Here is a 12,769-nt window from a genome sequence, read left to right on the forward strand (position 1 = left end):
ACAAGTGCCAATTGAAGCTTGAATGTTATTTCTTTTTCTTTCTTTCTTTTTTTTTTTTTAATCAAATTCAGTAAGAAACTTCAGGTGGTTTGCTGGTCTTAAGCAGTTCAAGCTTGTCTTGCTGATCTTTCAGCATGACCAGCTAAAAAGTGTTCCCAAATCCTCTAAAACCAGCATAACCAGTTTAACTATGCTGGGAGACCACTTAACCACATTACGTTGGTTTAAGATTTTTTTTACGTTGTTATTCTTTTTTTTCAGTCTGCATAGGAACAAGAACTTCATAAAACAAGCAAACAAACTCTAAGAATTCAAGCAAGTCATATATAATTTCAAAATGAAAAATTATTTGAGCCTTTCATGCATTATCAAATTTACATCTAGACACAGATTGACTGGGATTGGATTAGTTTAGTGAACTGCTTGGTCACTAATCTCATTGCTGTAACCCATAACTTGGTTCATGCAAGGGTCAAACCTCACCGTGCACAATCTCTGTATCATCCAATAGAGGGTAGTGTTTAGTCTCCCAGCCAGGCTAACCGGTTTACCCCTCTCTGAGATGAGGAGACAGGCTGACTGCCCCTGGGCTGTAGATATGGGCTGCTCTCCTTCCTTTTCATCCTTCTCTTTGGCTTTAAGTCTTGATGACTGCTCAACTGCTATGGGCACCGTGTCCAATGCAACCTTCAACTGAGACTCCCACGTGAGCACCAGCTTAAAGAGACATTTAAAATATGTGAAAGCTGAAATGAAGATGGAATTACAAACTCTAAAAATGTAGTGACTGTTTTAACTTTGTTAAAGGATGCCCTCATTACCAGACTTTTCACTATTGGCATACATCCTGGTCCACTTTGCAGCCTATTCTGGCCAAGAACCAAAAAAAAAAAAAAAAAAAAAAAAAAAAAAACAACAACATGACCAATCACAGTTAATTTCTTATTTATGTGCCCTTTAGGAGTGGGTTCATCTGAAGTAGTTGAAATCCCACTCATGTCAGATGTGGGGAAAAAAATATTTGAATAAATTAATAAATTAAATGATTAATAAAAATGTAAATTAAATTAATAAAAGTAATACATTATTAATGAATTTAAAAATTAATTAAAAATTTATTTAATTCTATGACTGGCTGTACAGAAAATTTTTGTGCATCCAAAAGTAAGTACTGATTATTTTAGACATAACTCTGAAAGGAAAGTGAAATATACAGTTCTGCTTGTGGAAATCTAGTTTACTTGCAACAAGGTTTGATGTCACTTACCTTGCAAATGTTGCAAATCCAAGTTCTTCTTCAAAACTGCATATTGTAGCAACCAGTACTATACCATGTAAAAACGACTTTGCTGTGCACACCAACTCCCAGAAGTTGCGCAAAATCAGCCAATCAGAGTATAACTTGCCACATCAAGAAAGCAGTTGCCATTTTTGCGTGTAATATGCATCAAACGGTCAGTAAATGGATTGTAGGCAGATAAAAAAGGATCCTGAACATTATGGGCCAATTTAAAGCATTGTAGAAGTTCTACACCTCTCAGGACATTTTAGCACTGCTATATTTCACTATATCAAAGTTAGGGATTGATGTTTTTGTTTGACGTTAAAGCACGTTGTCCAGCAAAAGTGAGGTGAAAGATTCTTCACATGGATGACAATTGGCAAGGGCAATGTGAGAGAAATTTTTTATGTTTTCCTTTGTGATGATAATACTTTTGTTTAGTGCATTGCATTCAGGCTCACCAACAAAGCCTGAACCCTTGGAATTGCTAGACTGTTGTGAGGAAAGTGCGAGGAAGTGCGATGGAAAAAAATACACTGTTCCCAGACTAATGTTGTTTGAACTGCCACTGACTTGTCAGACAGACATTGACCAAGAGTGGCCAGAATGTCATGTTCATGAATGAGGCAGAGGCTGTTTGTTTGTTTTGCCTATGCATGAGCTTTCAGTACCTAAAAATATACAGTATTTCATTAAATAGGAAAATAACTCCTAAAAAAGAGACTCAAAGAGAAGCATGGCAAGAGCTGGAGTAATGAGAAAATTACTACTTTCATATTGCAAAATGTATCTGACATCTGCTTTTTGCAACTTTTTTTTTTTTGCTGCATAAACAGGTGAGGGAACATATTTAACACAGTCTGCCAAACCCATTTTCTTAGCCTGAAGCTTTACAGGCTAGGTATGAGATGGAATCAGTGGCAAAATGCCTGTAATGGATGCAAAATCCCCTACCTGTTGCGCTTTGTCCTACTGTACACACTTTTACAAAAATTACCATTTTAAACGTAGTTTCCACCATTATTACCTTTCTAAAACTGTGATAAATTTATATGAGATCTCCTTCAAACAGCATAGGAAGCCTTTAGAATATTTCGGTCATTTTAATTTCTTTTATTTTATGACAGTTTATCAGAGTTTTCTTGTAGTAATTGCAGTTAACTATGGTGTTTTAGTTTGACATAACTGAGTGCATGACAGAAGACCAGCCATTAAGAACAACAGTGAGAGAATATTAATTAATACTTCTGTTAAATATTTCAACCCAGCATGTATAGGTATAGTCTCACACTCAAGACTGAAGAAACATTTAAAGGGGTACTTCACCCTATCATTTACTCATGTTGTTGCAAACTAGGGATGTCAGTTGATTACATTTTTAATTGAATTAATTTCATGATGTGCAGACTTGATAATCATTTTTTTTTAAGTTAATTTAATATATAATGTAAAAATAATTGGTAACACTTTACTAACTACATTAGTAAGCATGAACTAACAAAGAACAATACTTTTACAGCATTTGTTAATCTTAGTTAATGTTATTTTCAACATAATATTAATGCATTTTGAATACAATTTTGTATTTGTACTCACATTTCTTTTATTACCTAACATTAACTAAAATTAATAAATGCTGTGAAAAATACATACGTATTGTTCTATGTTTGTTCATAATACCTAATGCATTAACTAATGTTAACAAATGGAACCTTATCAGAATCAGAATCAGAATCAGCTTTATTGCCAAGTATGCTTACACATACAAGGAATTTGTCTTGGTGACAGGAGCTTCCAGTGTACAACAACACAAAAACAGTACAAAAACAGCAGCAAGACAGATAATAATAAAAAAATAAAAAATAAAACTAATTATACACATACGTATAGACACACACATACATACATACACACATACACATGGGAAGTGCAAATCTAATACAGTCTGTTAGGCACAGTGCAAAGGTTTTTTTTTTGTTTTTTTTTTCAGAGGAATGAAATGGCAGAAGAGGTTGGATAAATATAAGAAAGACTAAACTGTGTATTGCACATAGTTATTCAATGGGGCAATTTAACTGTTCATGAGATGGACACTGTTCAATCCTATGTTGACTGCATCATCCACAGTCCTGTTTGCTCGATAAGCAAATTGAAGGGGATCTAGAAAGGGTCCAGTGATGATCTTCAGGTGGGCCAACACCAGTCTCTCAAATGATTTCATGACCACAGACGTCAGGGCGACAGGTCTGTAGTCATTAAGTCCAGTGATTTTTGGTTTCTTTGGGACAGGAATAATAAATGAGCGTTTGAAGCAGCATGGGACTTCACACTGCTCCAGTGTATAAAGTGTAACCAAATGATTATAAATATAATAATATAATACTATATAAAAAATATTGTACTTCAGATTCAGATACATTATATCATATAGATACATGTGTATTGTGGCAACAGAAAGGTAAAGCATGTTAACAATACAAAAAATAGCTTTAAAAGTCAAAACATTGTTTTATGTCCATATCATTGAACATATTCCTATCATTGGCCTACTTCCATCTGTATTATTTTGAATTGTTGGTCTATGTACTCATACTGTACTTTGGTTGCGTCACCTTTCACTAATTTTCAGCATCTCTAGTCATAAGCACTTTGTTATTAAGACGCTGTGTCAAGTTAAAGGTCCACTGAAATGTGAAAATGCATCTGGAGATCCCTGCATTACATTGTGCTCGCAGTGTTTGAATACCTGTTAAATTTCATATTAATTTTAAAATCCTGTTAACTATGTAGAAACCTTTGAATGATCTAGCTCTGCAGTCCTTAAGTGACCTTCTACCACATTATATTCCATCACGTTCATTACGATCGCAAAATTCTGGCCTATTAATAGTACCTAGAAAATCAAAATCACAAAAGGAGGTAGATCCTTTTCTTATTTGGCTCCTAAACTATGGAATAGTCTTTCTAACACTGTTCAGGACTCAGACACAGTTTCTCAGTTTAAGTCTAGACTAAAGACTCATCTATTTAGCCAGGCATACACCTAATTTATACATCAACTCACAGTTATGCTGATTTAGTTAGGTCTGCCGGAACCGGAAACACTTCTCATTATCTATAAATCTGCAATAAATTGAATGGCATCTACGCTAATATTATTCTGTTTGTTTCCCTGTCTCAACCTCGGGAAAGCCGGCCAGATCCAGCCCCATTCCTGCTTGGTGTCTGACTCCACTGCTACGTGTCGCTGAGTGATGATGACTAACTGCAGCTGGTGCCAGTCAGACATCACTTCAGTTTACTATGATTGACTTCAGAGGATGAACTGATGCCAACTCCAACCCTATGACATGGGGTTCTAAATACAATTATTATTTGCTTATTTACTTTATTTATTTTTATACACAATTAACAACAATATTTTAATCAAAATACACAATAATGATTCAAAGACTTTATAGATATTACAGTTTCATTTTCTGTTAAAGCATGATTTTCTGTAAAGCTGCTTTGAAATGAGGTGTGTTGTGAAAAGCGCTATAAAAATAAAAAATGACTTGACTTGTTACCTGCTCGTTGGTTTGACAAGGCGTGTTCCCTGTACTAATAGAGTGCTGACTGACCCCTACTGCCACTGATTTGCAAAAATAAATAATAATAAAAAAGCATGATGGTGGTACATCAAGCTTGAATTGCTCCAAAGGTAGGAAGAAACATTCCTAATTACAGAATTTGCATATGGATCGGGGGCATGATTAATGGTGTTATTTTTGGGGGGGTTAATTAATTGCAATAAATTAACACTAAAGTGACAGCCCTATTCCAAACCCATGAAACACAATATGACATTAGGCAAAATGACATCCTCAGTCCCATTCATGTCCATTGGATCTTTTTTCCATACAATGAAAATTAATGGTTATTTAGGCTGTCATTCTGCCCAACATCTCCTTTTGTGTCATGTTTGCATTCTCGGTAACACTTTACAATAAAGTTTCATTCGTAAACATTAAATGCATTAGGTATCTTGAACAAACAATTGACAATATATATATTTTTTTTTACAGCATTTATTAATCTTTGTTAATGTTAGTTAATAACAATTACATTTTTAATTGTTGTTCATGTTAGTTCATAGTGCATTAAGTAATGTTAACAAATACAACTTTTGATTTTAAAAATGTATTAGTATATGTTGAAATAAACATTAACTAAGATTAATAAATGCTTAATAAGTATTGTTCATTGTTAGGTCATGTTAACTAATGTTGTTAACTAATGTTAACGAATGGAACCTTATTTTAAAGTGTTACCGTGTTCCCTTTGGTTCAGTATTCAACCTGCTTCAGAGAGTTTGTGGCTAATTCACAGTAATACACACATTGGTTGGCATCATTACAGGGTCCATGAGCCAGTGGCCTCTGTTGGAGTATTACAGTGTAATGAAGTGCTTTAATTGACTCTTGTGGAGGCTGCTCCATCATAGCTCCATTTATAGATGTACCTCAGGCTAATGGCAGCCGAGGACCTGCTCTACTACACAGCTAGGCTTTTATCAGCCATTTTGTGAAGGGAAGGCTGCTTTTAGAAAGGGGCTGTTAAAAGTGTAAATGGGAGACTAATAAAGAGGCAATTTGGGTGATTTTGGTCCTGATATAGAGGGCAAAAGGGCACGTCTGTGTGTATATGTTTAGAAGCTGAGGAAAGGACACTTGGGAAATGGTGGGGAAAATGTAATGTTGTATTTGTGCAACACAATGCAAATTTTGCACATTTGATTGACACTTAAAAACAAAATGTTAAGTGGTGTTTGCCAGTTGAAAAGCCTGTTTTGAGTATTCTGGTTTTTAGTGCATTTTTAAGCAGTTGCTACAGAGTGTTTCTAGGTAAAGTCAGAAGTTTGGGTGGTTGCTGTAGTGTTGCTGTTTAGTTGTTAAGGTGTTCCGCTGAGTGCTTTTTAGCATGTTGCTTTTTGTTGCTTACTGGCCAAAGTCAAAAGAGCCCACTCCCAGTGTTGGGGAAGCTACTTGTGACTTAAAATAGTTGAAGTACAGTCAAGCTACTCTTTTAAAAATGTAAGTAGCTACACTACAAGCTATTAAAAAAAAGGAACTTTACATTCAATCTATTTAATAGAAGAAAATATATTTAAATATATTAGTAACACTTTACAATAAGGTTCCATTCGTTAGTTAGTTACATTAGTTAAGTAATGCATTAGGTCTCATGAAAAAACAATGAACATATATATATATATATATATATATATATATGTATGTGTGTGTGTGTGTGTGTGTGTGTGTGTCAATTTAAAAAAATACAACTGTTCAATGTTTGTTCATAGGTCATTAACTAATGTTAAACAATACAACTTTTCATTTAAAAAATGTATTAGTATATGCTGAAATAACATTATAAAAATAACAAAGAATTGTTTGTTGTTATTTCATGTTAACTAATGTTGTTAACTAATTTGAACAAATAGAACCTTACTACTGATATATAACAATACGATGATGTTGCTCCCAAGCCTTTATGATATTTTAGTCCCTAGACATGGCTCAAATTAAGCATCAGAGTTGAACTATTAAGGTTAGGGGTTTGTTAAAATCCTTAACCCGAAGTATGAGCAATAGTATTAATGATACTTGCTAATTGCTAATGTGAAATTCCATAACCAAAACACCAAAAGTTTAATTATTACGATTAATTAGGAAATTCAGCATGAAACAACTGGTAGCCTATCATGTGTTGCAATTTTGCAATACAATGCTGAATCCTTTTACAGTCAGTATAAATTCTTGATATAAAACAGGGCAATTGATTGATGTTGACATCCAATTTACGCATGTGCACCGATTTAGCCTTGATTATTGCGGTGAGTGTACAATCTTGTAAGCAAGTTGATGAGAGTTTATATTGTCAAACTGTGAACTTGTCTTAGTGGCCATGAACTCAATCAATTTCCTACTTATGTAATCATATAGCTACTCATACTGGTGACCAAACAAGCCACATATTACAAAAGGTTATTATACGATGTAATCCTCACCATTACAGCTATGTGCAATAGTAAATTCATCATTATATGAGTTGGTGGGTTTAAAAGACCTGACAAGTGAAAACCAATATAATCAATAGTGCTTAAATACAGTGAGTGGATTGAGTCTGACAAAGCTAGTGGATTTAGGGTTAGTACAGCCTTTAAGCTGTTCTTGGAACCTATGTGTTGCACTGCAGGTTTTGCCATAAGAACTGCATCATCCCCCAAGGGATCTATTATTTGCTCTGATGGTCAATAAACCAAATCTACCCCGAAACGCAAGATCTGACTCTCTGTAGCTGCATAGGATACAGTGAACGATACATAAAAAACTGTATTTGGTCCGACTTTATATTAGGTCTCTTTAACTACTATGTACTGATATTAAAATACATACAATACAATATATTGTTTGTGTAACTACATTATATTTTGCACAATTCCCACAAGATTCACATTTGCTGCCACTAAGGTTGAGGTACGGGTAGGTTTACATGTAGGGTTAGGGTTTGGGGTAGGGCTAGGTTTAGGGGTAAGGTTAACAGTGTAACTACAGATGTAATTAAATGTAGGTACTTCAAATGTAAGTACAATGCAACAACACATATGTACAAAATAAGTACATTGTATCAAATACTTAAGTACATAGTAGTTATAGACACCTAATAATTTTTACGTTTTCTCTAAAAATCGCTAAGCTTTTCTTCTTCTTCTTTTTTTTTTATTTTACAAAAAGAATGTTAATTTTGAAATCAATTTTAAATCCAATGTCTGAATCCACTTCAATTTATGCATATAGTGTATATATTTGATGTCATTAAAAAGCTAGGTCTAAATCTACATTTTAAATCTCAAATAATCTCTATCTATCTATCTATCTATCTATCTATCTATCTCACAGAATAAATACTGTATCATTTTTTTGCAAATATTTATATATACAGTATATTGAAATATATTGAAGCTTAATCATTTGCAAGCTAATAATGCAAGCTTTTGAACTGGAAATTCAGACAATGTATTCATGTTCAGATATAAGTGCAGCATCTTATGTTTACATCGATAACTCTATATCAAAACATTTCAGATGTCCATGAAAAGGAGATCTAACTTTACTTGAAATATCATGTATCATGCAAATGTGTGGTATAAAGTCACAATTGTGTGATATAAACTCGCAATTGCAAGAACAAAGTTGCAATTCTGGGTTTATATTCAGTTGCAACTTTATTTCACACAATTGCAAGATATAAAGTTGCAATTGCAAGAAATAGTCACAATTGTGAGACAAAGTCAGAATTACAATATTTTGATACTGGCCAACCAGTGTGGATGAGCATAAATGCAAAGAAAAATATCAATAGAAAGTACAGTAATTCTATATTAATAAACTGATACCTGCATTATAACAGGCCACTTAATGAAAAAAGGAAATGCTAAAATAAATGCTAAACTAGTTAAATATTGATATGAGAGGGGTACAGATACCCTTTTGCTATTAAGTCTTTTTCAGTCCCAGAGAAATACATTTTGGAAAAAACAGCTTAAACCAGCCTTAACTGGTTTGCCAGTCTTAGCTGGTTTAAGTTGGTTTCCCTGCCAGGCCAAGCTGATGCTTTTCTGGCTTGGCTGGAAAGCCATATGGTGCCCCAAAAGAAGGCCAAAATACCCAAAACCACCCTAAAAGAGCTGAGAGACCAGCCTGACCGGTTAAAAATGGAAGGTTTGGGCAATTTAATGCTGGTTTAAAACCACTTAAGACAATCTTGCCATTCAATCTAGTCCAAACTGTTCTAATCATTTTTCTTAGCAGGGAAGGACTCCCTAGTCTTTTTTAATGATGGGAATTGAGCCCTAGTGTAGACCTAAAGAAAAAACGGACCATGAGTTACTGCAATGCTAAGCCATAAACAACGTGGCTTAGCAGACCTTTGAACCTAACAAGTCTGTGCTAAGTTCAAGGGTCAGATGACTAGTGAGGGTAAGTTTTGTTTGAGGTCATGCACAGGGTCAAGACCATTCTTTACCATTTGTTCCTCGATTAATATAGGAATTATGTCACAACAACATTCCAGATAGTATGTCTACAAAATAGTATTAATTATTTAAAATATAAATTTTTGTAATTCATTATCAATGACTGGATATATACATTTTTTTTATAAATTCTCCTCCCTGCCCAGTAGGGCGCAATATGCACGAAGAATGCAAATAGCCAAAAACAAAAGAAGAAGAATATGGAAGTGAATGTGGAGATTTATTGTTAAAAATTACTTAAATATTGATCTGTTTCTCACCCACACCTATCATATTGCTTCTGAATATATAGACTTAACCACTGGAATCGTATGGACTACTTTTATGCTGCCTTTATGTACTTTTTGGACCTTCAAATTTCTGGTCAAACTTTACTTGCATTGTATGGACCTACAGAGCTGAAAAATTCTTCTAGAAATCTTTGTTTTTGTTCTGCAGAAGAAAGAAAGTCATACACATCTGGGATGCATGATTTTGAGTACATGATGAGATCATTTTTATTTTTGGGTGAACCATTCCTTGCCCATTCAGAAGTTGCCTCCATAATTTTAGAGTGTTGCCAGGATGTTGCTAAGTCGTGTTCTAAATGGTTTTAAGTGCATTGCTACATTGCTAGGTAAGCAGCTACCCAGAACACTCTAGCAACTGCAAAGTAACCACCCACAATACCCTAGAAAAGCATCAGCAGTGACTTTTTCATGGGCAAGCACCACTTACATTTTCTTCAGAAAATGTAAGTGTGATTTATTCTACTATGTTCAGTGGGTTTTCTCCTATGCACATGCAACCACAGCAGAAGATCTCCATTCACTTTTTTTGTTTACTCAAATTACTCAATTACTTCAGTTCAAATTACTGATCCAAGTGCATCTATGGCCCAGAGCCAAAAGATAAAAGTATGTGGAGGTATGTGTGAGATTTTTGTATTAGTTAAGAGTCAATGTGACTGAATTGTTGGGCTTTTTTCACATCTAAAATTACTCCAAAAGAAATCTGAATGTGTGACCCAGGTATTCCTCAATTTCCCTTTGAATTGAGATTGTGAAAATGAGCATTGTATATGCTTCCGTTCTATAGGCTGTGCCTGGTAAGTTTTGAGTACTTCATTTAAGTAGTCTACATCATTGCACTCTGGAAATTGCACATAAACTCTCTGTTACCTCTGTCCTACTTTTCAAATGATTGAAGTGTTTCTTGACAGTGGGCTTTTTCATACACTACACTGTCTTAAGCATAATGAGATGTCACCGTTCAGGATTCATGAGTCTAGTCAGACAGCGGAGGTTTAATTGAAATGGGCACATCAAGTTTTCTCTGACGTCTCCAAGTTGGAGGGTCCGTGGCTGTCTTTTATGGTTGTTGATCAGATGGGAGTCCGCTTTTCTGTTATCAGTCATTGTTATGTGTGATTAGGGGTGGGCGATATGACCAAAATCCTATATCACCTTATGAGTAACTTTATATCATGGTAACGATATATATCACGATATAGTTACATTTTTCTGAAAAATCAATAACATTTTATTATATATTAAGCCATGTCGCAATGTGTAATTTTGAGCAATCCAGTCAGTGAATTAAATACTTTATAAATGAAAACTTCTTCATTTTATATAATTTTCTCTTTATTTTAAGACATTTCAGTCTGATGATGTGCACCAATTTTCTTCTTTTTCTTTTTATTATTATTAATATTGTTTTTGTTATTATTGTTATTATGATTATTGTTATAACTTTCCTCGAGAAACTTAACATCATCTAAAAGCAATGCAAAAAGTAAAATAACATATAAATATAAAAATTGTCCATAAATAAAAGACTTAAGGCTCTTTGTGTTTTTAGTAATCTCTATAAAGAACATATAAAATATCTGAAGGACATTATGGCTTGTTTGTTTCTTGATATCAAACATCATTCAAACACAATTTTAGAAAGGGTTTTGATGTGTATTTTAAAAACCCACCAAGGACACAAACAGTGGTCTTATCGGTCACCAGACGATTTACTCTCGAGCCTCTCCTTTTCTTCTGCCGTGGCATTTAGACAAATGAGGGGAGCTTCAAAACTAACACCAGAGGACAACCAGCCACATCATGGGCTGCCCACCTTCATTCATTACCAAAATAAAAACAAACCAGATAGTGTGATCAAAGCAATCTACACTTCAGCTTCTTCCTGCCCTGGAAAGGGAACAGCTCAGAATTGATTGCTGTTGCTTTCTTTTTTTGCCTTTACTTGGAACATTGTTATCTCTTATTAAAGTGTGTGTGAAGATGTCCCCGTGGACATAAATCACACAAACAGTCCTCCTTCAGGCAGTGCAAAAGCAATCAATTACATACAAGCAGACAGAGCGGAGGATGACAGTGCGTTCCCTCACCTCACTATTTAACATAATAATTCCCTTAATGTTTGCACAAAGATAAACATACACATTCATGACAGTATGGGCTTTTATGTCGACTAACTAAATTTGGACTTATAAGCTACAAGTGGCCTTGGCAGATCCATACAATTCATATTTTTGATTATATGTCTTATTTTTTGGGTGCCAAGATTTGCAAAATGTTTGATTCATCATTTCTTTATTGTTTTTTTTAGGTTGAATACTGGGAAAGTGGGACATTTGTTTTTATTGCCATTGTTGTTTTTAAAATATGATTCAAATGGCTACATAAATGTCATTCTATACTAGTTTAGGATGAATGCAATGCTAGTTTTTAGTTCACTGCAAAAAATAATTTTCTTAGTGAATATTTTTGTCTTATTTTCTGGTAAAAAATATCGAAACATCTTTAAACAAGAAAAAATAACTTCAGAAGCAGAAAAAATCTAGAGTTCTGGAAAACTAGCCACAAACTTGCTGCAGATTTGCCACTCGTTATTTTCACATGCATACGAGCTTGTGATTTGCCACAAATGTTTGCCAGAAATTTGCAGCTCTTCACTGGTAGTGGTGAACCTGCAGCAAACCTTTGGCAACAATGGACAATTTGCCACAAGTTTGCCACAAAGCTTGTTTGCATGTGAAAATGATCAATGGTGAATTTGCGGCAAGTTTGCAGCAAATTTGCAATGAACTTCTAATTTTTGCAAGGAATAAAAAACAAGAAAGAAATATTTACAAATGGGGTAAGAAAAATCAACTTGTTTTCCCTTTGAATCAAGTTTTTTTTCCTCTGACCTCATAGGTAAATATATATATATATATATATATATATATATATATATATATATATATATATATATTTATAAACACAAACGTTAGCAAATTTAGATTTCTCTGCAGAGAAAACAAGACAAAACAACATCTTATGTCATTTTGCTTCACCAGTAAATTTATCTTGTGATGAAAATGTTTAGATTTTTTATTGAATTTTTACCGGAAAACAAGACAAAAAATTATA

Source organism: Myxocyprinus asiaticus, chromosome 12 (assembly GCF_019703515.2).
Source record: "Myxocyprinus asiaticus isolate MX2 ecotype Aquarium Trade chromosome 12, UBuf_Myxa_2, whole genome shotgun sequence".
NCBI lineage: Eukaryota > Metazoa > Chordata > Actinopteri > Cypriniformes > Catostomidae > Myxocyprinus > Myxocyprinus asiaticus.